Source organism: Heteronotia binoei, chromosome 21 (assembly GCF_032191835.1).
Source record: "Heteronotia binoei isolate CCM8104 ecotype False Entrance Well chromosome 21, APGP_CSIRO_Hbin_v1, whole genome shotgun sequence".
In the NCBI taxonomy this organism is placed as follows: Eukaryota; Metazoa; Chordata; class Lepidosauria; order Squamata; family Gekkonidae; genus Heteronotia; species Heteronotia binoei.
The window spans coordinates 123,160,754-123,173,025 of NC_083243.1; positions in this window are offsets into that span (position 1 = coordinate 123,160,754).

Below are 12,272 nucleotides of genomic sequence, written 5' to 3' on the forward strand. Positions count from 1 at the left end.
TGCCACTAGTGAGAAAAGTACTAACCACGCTGTGTAAAAACAAACTGTATGCTAAACTGTCTAAGTGTGAGTTCCACAAGACGGAACTAGACTACCTGGGGTTCCGAGTGTCGGGGGAGGGATTGGCCATGGACCCCGCCAAAATCCAAGCAGTTCTAGATTGGGAACCACCCCGAACCCGACGGCAGCTACAATCTTTTCTCGGGTTCGCGAACTTTTACCGCGGATTCATTAAGGGGTTCGCCCGGGTGATGCTCCCCCTCATCGAACTGCTGAAAACAAAAGGGAAGGGGGAGGCGGCAAAAAAGCCCGGGGCGCACTTGGTCTGGACGCCAGAATGCCACAAAGCTTTCCGAGAACTTAAGCAGCTCTTTACCACTGAACCAATATTGGCTCACCCCAATGAATTAAAACCATTCGTGGTCCAATGCGACGCCTCCGACGTCGCCGTAGGAGCCATATTGATGCAGAGGAACGAAGAGGGGGAACTATGTCCCTGCGCTTACATCTCTCACAAATTCTCCAATGAGCAAAGAAACTGGTCGGTGTGGGACAAAGAGGCTTTCGCAATAATGTTTGCCCTGAAAACTTGGAGGTCTTGGTTGGAGGGGGCCCGAGTCCCGTTTGAGATCTGGACCGATCACAAAAACTTAGAAGCCCTCACGGGCCGCCGTAAATTAACTGCCAAACAAATCCGGTGGGCGGGGTTCTTCGCCAAATTCGACTTTGTGCTGTAGCACATCCCGGGCACCAAAAACTTTTTGGCCGATGCTCTATCCCGCATGCCCCAACATGACAGTCAGCGAGAGGAAGTAATTGATTCTCTCGTTCCCCCCTCAGCCGTTGCAGGGGGGGTCACCACCCGCTCCGGGAAAAAGACCGACGCGCCAGATTCCTTCCCTACTGAACGACTAGCCTCAGAGGCTGACTTAGAAGGAACGGAGCGTCCCGAGGGGTTGGAGCAAGGGGAGGGTGGACTATGGCTCCACAAGGGGAAGATTTACGTGCCCAAATCCATGAGGAAAGAAGTCCTAGAGCAAAGTCACTCTAGCCGCTTGGCCGGGCATTTCGGGTATGTAAAAACCCTCCACCTAATTACCCGACAGTTCTGGTGGCCAAAGTTAAAACGAGACGTCTCAGAATTTGTGCTAGCCTGCCCTACATGCATCATGTCCAAGCGCAGGGGGGGGAAGCCGCCCGGCCATCTAGTCCCCCTCCCAACCGCGAGCCGCCCCTGGGCCGTGGTCTCTATGGACTTCATAGTAGAACTCCCCCCGTCCCAAGGGAAAACGGTGATACTGGTGGTAGTGGACACCTTCTCAAAGCAAGCCCATTTCATCCCTTGCAAAAAATTGCCCACGGCGAGGAAACTAGCCCAACTTTTCTTTAATCACGTGGTACGCCTACACTCATTCCCTGAGAAGGTCATTAGCGACCGCGGGCCGCAGTTCGTTGCCAACTTCTGGCGGGAGTTTTGCAAGCTAGCTGGCATCGAACAGGGCCTTAGTTCCGCTTACCACCCACAGACAGACGGACAGACTGAGAGAGTGAACGGGCTTCTGGAACAGTATTTAAGGTGTTACATTAACTACCAACAGACGAATTGGGTAGATCTCTTGCCATTCGCCGAATACGGCTACAACAACAGCTTCCACAGCTCTACCAAAACCTCTCCCTTCCAGATAGTAAATGGTTACGAGGGGAAGCCCTTCCCGAATCTTCCCCTCCCCGCCGGACCTACCGAGCCCACTTCGTGTCAGCAATGGTGGGAGGGGATAAAAGCCAGTTGGAAAGTGATACAGGAAAACCTGGAGGAGGCGAAAAAGGAGTACAAAAAACACTTTGACAAAAAACACACACCCCAGTGGGATTTGAAAGAAGGGGAAACTGTATTTTTGTCTACCAAGAACTTACCCCTACCCCAAGGGTGCCGCAAACTCGCTTTGAAATACTTAGGCCCCTTCAAAATAAAAAAGGTGATCAACAAAGTAACTGTGGAGTTAGAGCTGCCCAAATCCTTGCGTAAGATCCACCCTGTTTTTCATTGCAGCCTTCTTCGCAAGGATCCTGGAGCTACGCAATTCCATCCTCGTCCCCCGGAGCCGCCTCCAACTATAGTGAAGGGTCAGAGTCACCATGAGGTGCTAGAAATCCTTGACTCTAAAGTCCAAAGGGGGACGCTGTACTACCTGATAAGATGGAAATATTTTCCTCCTAGCTGTGATGAGTGGGTGAAAGCTAGTGATGTATCCGCACCGCAACTACTCAAAAAGTTTCACCTACTGTACCCGCACAAGCCCAAGCCGGAGGGCTTAGGGGGGGCAGTATGTCAGAACTTGTAACTTTATGTGCTTTGCTTGACTGAACTGACTCCATATTATAATTTAGAGTGCCTGACAGCGGTCATTGACGCAAGGCCCTTTGCTATGCAAAATATTTAGGGGGTAAGACAGGCGGCAGAGAGTCTCTGCTCAATATCCACAGGTGCTCTTTGAAGCCGGGCCGTTTGGCCTTCGCAATAGGGGGGCATCCTCCTTTGCTGATAACGAAGGCTGGGAAGAAGAGACACTCGCTTGATCCCGTGTGACTTATTGTTTTATTGTGCTTTGCTGTGGGCATAAAATGTAACCAACTGCCCAAACTCGCCATTACTGTTATTTCGTTTCTATAGTACTGTTGTTCCTCAAATAAAGATCCTAACTTGCAACAAGTATTGGATTCTCTTGAAGTTCATCCAAGTTCTGACAGTGTGTGCATGTGAACTGCTATATACCCCCTCTTCCTTTGTCTACTACTAACTTATCCCAGACAGGATTTTGTTTTGTATTTGTCTATGCACAGGCAGGTAGCCAGGAGCCCTGAGTAAGATCTTTGAACACAGTTTGAAATTTTTAGCAAGGAAAAGGAGATCTTCATTTACTAACATACATCTCTGTTCACTAGAGCACTGAAACACTGGGAAGACTATATCAGAACATTACACAGGTGTTACAGAACTAAGGAAAAGGAAGAAAACACAAAGCTAAGTAAATTGTACAAATCATTGGTGTTAGTTTGATATTCCCTTTAAAGGAATGAAAACAAGCCCCACTAAACTCTGAAACAGAAGCTGTTTGATGTAGACTTCACTCCATTTCTTCTCATTCCTCAGTTCTTTGGCTTGCATGCTTTCATAGACACCAATTCCTCAGTTGCTGTTGCTCTGCCCCTGGGCTTTTGCTTTCCTCTGATCAAGCAAATGATTCCCCATTAGTTGCTGTATGGCCGCATTTTAACTTGTGACTCCCTTTAATTTCCTTCACAGTTTCTGAATCTCCAAAAAACTAGATCCAGAAGCTGTGAGGGATCAAAATGCACCCACACAGAAACTGGTGGGGAATTGATCTCTTGATCGAAGGAAAGCAGAAGCCCAGAGGCAGAGCAACTGCTAGTGAAGAACTGGTCACAATGTTACACCTTTTAATTCTTTCCCTTCCAGTTGGGAGGGTTTCTTTCTGACCTAACCTGGTGTTGAGTGAGTTTACATGTGTGCTGCACTTTTCCACAGCATACCAAAGCACACATCTCAACTGACCCTAACTCAAAATATCCAAAATGGCTATCTATTTTGCTTCTTTATGGCAGTTAAGCAAATGGTCATCTCCATACTGTTCATTTGTCTCCATTAACAAAAACCATGTTCTCCTTACCTGAAATAAAATGAGTCTATAGCTTCATTCGCAGGAAACATTGGCCGTTTTCGCACTCACGTTTTACTGGCGCCACGACCATCCTGACGCCGGCGAATCTGCATGGATTTCGCACCAGAAGCTCCGGCGCTCCCAGAAGCGCCGGCTACTTCCGTCGCTAAGCCAGCGCAAACGGAAATCGCAAAGATGCAGGAAAACGTTTGCGCTGGCTTAGCGACAGAAAGCGCCGGCGCTTCTGGGAGCGCCGGCGCTTCTGTTGCGAAATCCATGCAGATTCGCCGGCGTCAGGAGGGTCGTGGCGCCAGTAAAACGTGAGTGCGAAAACACCCATTGTGACCTATCTGGGAGCCAGTGCTTTTTGTGTGTTAATCAAGGTATCCTGTGTTCCTGTATCCCAACAGGATAATATTGAATGGGCTAATGCTAAGTGGCATCACTTAAAAGACATCCGTGTTCCTTCTTAAATAACAATATCACTAAATATGTCTGGGTACTCCAAGGGGATTTCAAGTTATGTCAAATGCTGTGTCCTTTTGGGAGCCTTGCATATTGAACCAATGTCACTGCTCATGTTCTTGTGTTTAGCTTTAGCCCATTCAATATTAGTGGATAATTAGATGAAGTTGAGGGAGTATGTTTTCCATGTAGTAATTGTAGTATACAATTGGTACCCAGACAAGTATTTTGGTGTTTGGTCTACTTGCTAATCTGATTTTTCCTTCTCTTGAATGTTTACATAGCTGACATTTTCAGTACTGATAGTGATTATCCAAAGACTACCTAAGATCCATATGTATAAGGCAACAAAAGTAATGTACAATCTGTACTATCTCTGCCATTTGTTTCCTCCCTCTCCCCACTGCTTCTAACTCTTACAATCTATGTGGGCCTCTGTGACATATAAAGAAAATAGAATTGTCAAAAAATGAGAGAGAAGTAGGATCAGCATAAAAACATGCAGCTATGAAAAAGACAGAATTATTACACAGGGGTAAAAATAGTGTTACCAGGATTTCATTCGTATATGCATCAAGAGGAGAGGAGAGATTGTTACCATGGTACCAAGAGAATATTTGGCTTGTGGACACAAACACACGTGAAGATTTCCTGACAAAATAATCACAGCAAAATACAAGCTGAGGTTTCCCCAAAGTGTTTTTGGTGTCTCTTTTTCATGATGTGCTTTGCTCTTCCCTGATAATTACCTTTGCTACTGAAACATGGAACTGGTTTAATTATATAGGCCCTAATCAAACAATCCTTGGTAACTAAGATTCTGCGGTGTGCACTCTGAGGTCCCACATGACCTTTCCCCCCATTTGTCTCAATGGATGAAGTAGAACTGCACCCACAAAAGGAAGTATTCAGACTGGTTTACTCTATCAGCATAAATGAGAGTAGAAAATTTCCAGTAGCTTATAAGGGAAGGAGAAGGTCAAGGAGGAAGAAGAAGAAGAAGATCATGATCTTGATGATATTGGATCTATATTCCGCCCTATACTCTGAATCTCAGAGCGGTCACAATCTCCTTTACCTTCTCCCCCCCCCCAAAAAAAAACAGACACACTGTGAGGTAGGTGGAGCTGAGAGAGCTCTCACAGCAGCTGCCCTTTCAAGGACAACTCCTGCGAGAGCTATGGCTGACCCAAGGCCATTCCAGCAGCTGCAAATGGAGGAGTGGGGAATCAAACCCAGTTCTTCCAGATAAGAGTCCTTGCACTTAACCACCACACCAAACTGATCAGGATGATAATATGCCCAGGCAAAAAGGGTAAGCAGGAATAAATTCTAGTCCTCATTTGCCAAGTAATCAGCAGTTCATTCATGCCATTTAACAAGCACAGATATCTGCATTGATAAATTACCACCCAAACTGGAAATGATTGATAAAAAACAAAATTTAGAGGAGGGGTCATTATTTATATCCTAAATAGCAATCAAGCCACTGGCAGTATTCTGGTACAAGCTTAGAACTATTTATTTTTACAGGGTCTTTGATCTTTAATGTTGCTGATAGTTTCTTAGGAGTCTGTTTTTATTTTTTCTTGAGATATTTGGTTTTTTAGATTGCCTTATGTTATATGCTCAGCATGTTAAAAGCCATCCTGTGGATGGAATGAGAAGAGTGTATATATATTTAATAAATATTATAGAAATAATAACTTTCTATGTAACAATATTTATTTTAGTTTATGGGACTGTAATGGACTCAGGCACTTAGCCTGGAAGCTGGGAACAGCCTTGCAGCGATTGGCTGGGATGCAGCAATGGTAACTAAAATGTAGCGAATTGAAGAGGCTTGCAGAAGAGAAAACGCCTCAGAGTTTTGCTTTGGAGTTGGAGCTTGTGTACTGAACAGTGGAGTAAAGACTGAGTACTGAAGCTGAAGAGTTGCTGTGTGAAGCAACTGGACAAGGAGCTGAGAACAGCCAGTAGGGCTGAGTTCCTTGGGAGACAGAAGTAAATAAAACCTTCTGTCAGTGAGAGAGTTTCTGGTCAGAAGGGGGTCACAGCCAGGCACCTTCTGTGAGGCAAAACTCTCTGTGGGATTCTGTCAGCACAACAGGGCAGACTATTAGTTTAAACTGAGAAGACACAAGCACTCTGAAAGGAGGACTGGATTCTGGTGGCTAGAAGGGAACCCTAAGATTCATACTAGGAATCTAGCCGGGTGGGTCACACAGGCGTGAGGGACTGGAAATTAGCTCTCAAAGGTGTCAAGTCAAGATTAGTTTAATATTGTCAGAGACCCATCCAAAAGGAAAGAAAATAGGTAACAAGTGGCATTTAAAAAAGTATGCAATTGAACTTGGGCACAGTACAAAATATTATACATAAAATTTTCAGTTTCCATTTCTAGTTATAAAACATAAATTAAGATATTTCATAGCCATTTAAATGTTTTTATCCATCAGTTGTTTACGGAGTCTTATGATTTGTACAGCAAACGTTGCAGCCTTCATAGTAATTTCCTGGTTCCTATTGGCTAAAATGTTATCTAAATAAAAGCTAAAATCTCTCCCTGGGAATTGGTCACAAATAGGAGCAATAGAAGTTGAGCGAATGTTCTGATAAATTTTACATTCAAAGAGGATGTGCTCTCTCGTCTCTATCCTTCCATCTCTGCAGATACATAACCTTTCCTCATAGGGGTGCCTTTTGTATTTACCTTCTGTGACTGCTGAAGGGAGCATATTCACTCTCATGAGTGTGAAGGCTCTTCTATAATCAGGTTTATCTAAATTCTGCAAGTATGGCATCAGAACTTTTCAATTCAAATTACCTGTGCCTGAAAGATAACATTTAATCTGGGACAAATCGTGTTGTCTTTCGATATCTAGAATCCTTTGTCTAAGAAAGGGTTTAACTGCACTACCTTCCAATTGCATCATAAACTGTTTAGAGATCCCAAAATAAACTAATTTAAGCTCAGTTTATCTAACCCAGTAAGGTGTCAGGGAGTCTTTCATTATCAGGCCCGTTAGCCCAGTAGTCATTAGTTTGTACCAATATAGAAAGACAGCAATCCATAAATAGGCCTGTAAGGTGACCCTGCCAGTTTCCACTTGTATGAAAACATTTGAAGCATCAGGTGGGACTTGAAGAACATGCCTTAGAAACTTAGACTGAACTCTTTCTAATGCTTGCCAGTGTGTCTTATGTGAGGATATGCTCAAAGGGGCTCCATATAGTAGTTGTGCAAGATCTTAACTGCTGCAGCTACATTCTGTCCCCCTGAGTTCCAGAAAAATTTCTCTGTGGCCCCACACTTCTAGTCACATTCATCATGACATGATCCACATGCGTCTTTCTGGAGCCGGAAGATTGAAAAACTACTCCCAAATATTTGAAACAGCGAACTTGTTCAACATCTACTGAGTTGATTCGCCAATGATATGTTCTGAGTTTTTTAGCAAAGACTAAGACTTTTGACTTCTGGTAATTGATTTTATTATAATTGGAATGGAAGTATTGAGCTAAGATTTTCATGGCTCATTTAAGACCAACAGGGGTCCTAGAACTTAGCACCACATCATCAGCATATAACAGAAGGGTGATATGTTTCTCGGCAATTTTAGGAGCATGCACCTCCAGACAGTTTAGATGATTCCCCAGATTGTTAATAAACAGGTTAAATAGGGAAGGGGACAAAATACAGCCTTGTTTGACTCCCTTCTCTACATTTATGTCTTCTGTAAGGTGGCCTTGGAGGTCTGTTCTCACTCTGATCTTAGTGTTCCTGTATAAGGTTTTTATTAAGGCCAATAATCTCCCATTCACCCCCATATCCTTCAGCTTTCCCCATAAAAGATCCTAATGTACTAGGTCAAAAGCAGATTTAAAATCTATGAAGGTTGCATATAAGCTGGAAGAAGTATTAGCAGACTCCCACCAGTCCGGCTGTCGTCCAGGTCATGGGACGGAGATAGTGCTGGTTGCCTTGGTGGATGACATCCAGTGGCATCTGGATCGAGGTGGCATGGCGGTACTGATGTTGTTAGATCTGTTGGCCGCGTTCAACACGGTCGACCATCGGCTACTGGCCCGCCGGCTTGCCAACACATGGATCAGGGGGTCCGCCTTACAGTGGCTTTCCTCCTTCCTTGAGGGTCGGGGACAAAGGGTGGCAATTGGGGGAGAGCTGTCTCGGAGGCACCCACTAGTGTGCGGGGTGCCACAAGGTGCAGTTCTCTCTCCGATGTTATTTAACATCTACATGCGCTCCCTTGCCCAGATTGCCCGGAGGTTTGGGCTTGGGTGCCACCAATATGCAGATGACACCCGGCTCTATCTACTAATGGACGGCCGGCCTGGCTGCATCCCGGAAAACCTGGACTTAGCATTGCAGGCCATGGCAGGTTGGCTCAGGCTGAGTGGGTTGAAGTTGAATCCAACGAAGACAGAGGTCCTTTGCTTGGGCCGTGGTGCCCTGGGAGGGGAAATCCCCCTTCCGGCTTTTGACAGTGTACCGCTGAAAGCGGCCCATAGGGTCAAGAGCTTGGGGGTTCTTCTGGAGCCTTCATTATCAATGGAGGCACAGATAGCGGCCACTGCCAAGTCCGCATTTTTTCATCTTTGACGGGCGAAGCAGTTGGCCCCCTTCCTTGGCGCCAGGACCTAGCAACGGTGATCCATGCTACGGTCACCTCGAGACTGGACTACTGTAACGCCCTCTACATGGGGCTGCCCTTGTGCCAAACTCGGCGGCTGCAGCTGGTGCAGAACGTGGCAGCTAGGCTGTTGTTGGGGCTCCCAAGATGGGAGCACATACAGCTGGGGCTGTGCGGACTGCACTGGCTGCCGGTGGTGTACCGAGTTCGTTACAAGGTGCTAGTTATTACCTTTAAAGCCCTATATGGCCGAGGACCTGTCTACTTGAGGGACCGTCTTTCCCCGTATGAACCCCAGAGAGCGCTGAGGTCAGCTGGAAAGAACCAGCTGAATATCCCTGGGCCAAGGGAGGCCAGATTGAAGACCACCCGGGATCGGGCCTTCTCCATAGCAGCTCCCCTACTGTGGAACCAACTCCCAGAGGAGGTACGGGCCCTGCGATGTTTAGACCAATTCTGCAGGGCCTGCAAGACCCACCTCTTTAAAATAGCCTTCACTTAATACCGAGCCAAGAAAGTCCTGCTGGATATGTTTTACGTTTTAGTCACTGGATTTTATGGAAGATCTTAACTATAGCACCATAATGTTAATCTTAATGTAAGTTTTAATGATTTTAAGGATGATTTTATAATGGAAATTGTAATTATTGTATATGGTTTTACTGTACATTGTTTTTACGTGTTGTGAGCCGCCCTGAGCCTGCTTTGCGGGGAGGGCAGGATATAAATAAAAAGTATTATTATTATTATTATTATTAGAATATTTGGGTATTAGATGATCTAGGACTACACAGTGATCTAGTGTAGAACAACCTGATTTAAACCCAAGCCTGTTCCAACCCAAGAATATTATTTTGCTCAATTCATTCATTCAATTTCTCTTTCAGTCGACTGGCATAGATCTTACTTGGTATACTTAGGAGACTAATTGGCCTGTAATTAGTTGGGTCCTTTTTATCACCCTTTTTGTAGATGGGCACTATAACTTCAGTGTCCCAGTCTCTAGAAATTCTTATTGTTTTATCTATTGTAGTAAATAGCTTGGCAAGCAGCGAGGTCCACCAGTCTATATTTTCTTTAATTAACCCTGCAGGGATTAGATCAAGGCCAGGGGCTTTTTTTTTTTTTTAACTTTAAAGACATAATTAAGGATTTTACCTCAGATGGTTCAACAGGTAGCCATTCTGGTAGATTCTCTGAAATCTCCATTAAAGGAGGTGGATTCTCTGTTGATCCATATAGCTCTTTGTAATAATTCTCCCAAGCCTCTGGCATAACCATGTTGGAGATCTGGGAGGCAGGTCTATTAATGCCATTGGATACCAGTTTCCAAAAGAGTGATGGTTTTTTTAATCTTACAGCCTGTTCTAACTGGAGCCAAGCTAAATCCCTGACCTCATTTTTTCCCTGATAATCAGCTTTTTATATTTGTTTGTATCCTTAGTTGTTCTTTATCAATTATGTTTGGATCTGTCCTATAATTCAGGTACATAGTGTCAAGTTCTTTTTTGGCCTGTAAACATTCTGCATCAAACCAGTTGTTTCTCTTCCCCCAGGCTCTTCTATTGGAGACAAAGGGCTGTCCTTTTATTGGCAACAGCAGTTGCTCATTAAGAACTTCATATAATGTAATAACCTCTTCCCCATCCTTCAAGAGAATCATATCTTTGGTCTCAATTGTAGTTTCTTGCTTGAGAAGGTTCCGCATACTTTCCCTTATTCTATCATCCCAGGCTATCCAAATATATCTTTGAATCATGTATGCTAGTGTGTATGTCTGTGAGGGGAAAGTTATCTGGCACAAGTCAAGAGTCCTTAGTTTGTGTGGAAAAGAGTGAATGTCTATTTATTATTTTTATGATTTGTGAAACTTGAGAATAGGGCTAGTGTTCCTAGTGCCAAGAAGGCACTGCCTGCCTATCCAAAGTTTTTGTATAGTTTTAAAGCCTGCCTGTTTATAATTATATTAGTATCTCAGCCTGACTAAACTCTAGTGTTTAGTGATTGATTATTTTGCCAACCACCTGCCTGCCAACTGATTTGTTTTTAATACAACTAATTAATATTATTTTATCTTTTTTCCTTGCCTTTTGTGATCCAATAAATATTCTTTTTGGTTTTGACTTTAAGACATCTGGTGTTCAGTTATTATTTCTGACAGGATTTCTGTGTGTGTGCTTGAGGTACTGGGGGGAAGGTGACTGGAAAAATTCTTAATGGTCACCCTCCATAGCTGACCCTGATCGGTTCGTCACATTTATTGGTGGCAGCACCATGATATGAATATACCCACGAAAATAAAAACAAATTTTAATACTTCAGAACTGTTTTTGACAAAAAAAAAAATTCCTGTCAGAAATGGCACCACAACAAAAGGCAGGAAAAACTAAGGGAGATGGCCAGCCTGAGGGAGCAGTAGCTGAGGAGAGCCCCAGTAAAGAGTTAGAAATAATGAGGTTACAAATAGAACTGGCCAGGATTGAAGCTGAGAAAGCTGAGAAATTAGAGTTAACCAGAATAGAATCTGAAAGGGCTGAAAGACAGGCAGAAAGAGAACATGACCAAAATTGTTTAAAAAGTTACAAATGGCCAAAATGCAGGCAAAACTGAAGGAAAGAGAGAGAGAGAGAGAGAGAGAGAGAGAAAGAAAGAAAGAAAGAAAGAAAGAAAGAAAGAAAGAAAGAAAGAAAGAAAGAAAGAAAGAAAGAAAGAAAGAAAGAAAGAAAGAAAGAAAGAAAGAAAGAAAGAAAGAAAGAAAGAAAGAAAGAAACACAGAGAGAACAGGAAAGGGAAATGTATGAATTTAAACTGAAAGAAATCCAAGTGAAGGCAGAATTCCCAAGTCCTCACAGGGACAGACCTCCTGGTGAACAGAAAAAGTTTCCCAAATACAACAAGGGAGACGATGTGGAGGCATTCCTCTTCAGCTTTGAGAGGACATGCAATGACTTACGCATTGCTGATGGGGACAGGATGCTATATTTGTGCCCTCAGATCTGTGGTGGCCTGAGTGAGATATACTCAGAGATGAGGGGTGATGAGACATCAAATTATGACCTATTTTAGGAAAGCGTCAGGGTCAGATTTGGTTTCACTGCAGAGCAAAGCAGGAAAACCTTCAGGGAAATCAAAAGGAAGTCTGGGGAGACATATTCCCAGATATGGCTGGACAGAGCACTCAACAGGTGGATAAAAGGCAGCAAGGTCACCACCTTTGAGAAGCTGAGACATCTTATAGGGCTGGAACAGTTTTACAGCCTGATTCCTCCACAGTTTAAATTGGTCCTCTGGGACAAAAAGTTAAAGACTGTGGAGGAGGCAACAACCATCCTCAATGAGACAGAGGGGGAATTGTGCAAGTCTATGTGGGTGGCACCAGCCAAGAAACCCTGAGAATGGGCTCCCTCAGAAAGATCTAGACCTGACAAACAACTCTGCCAGGTAGGCCAGTCCTCCACAAATCAGAAGGGGG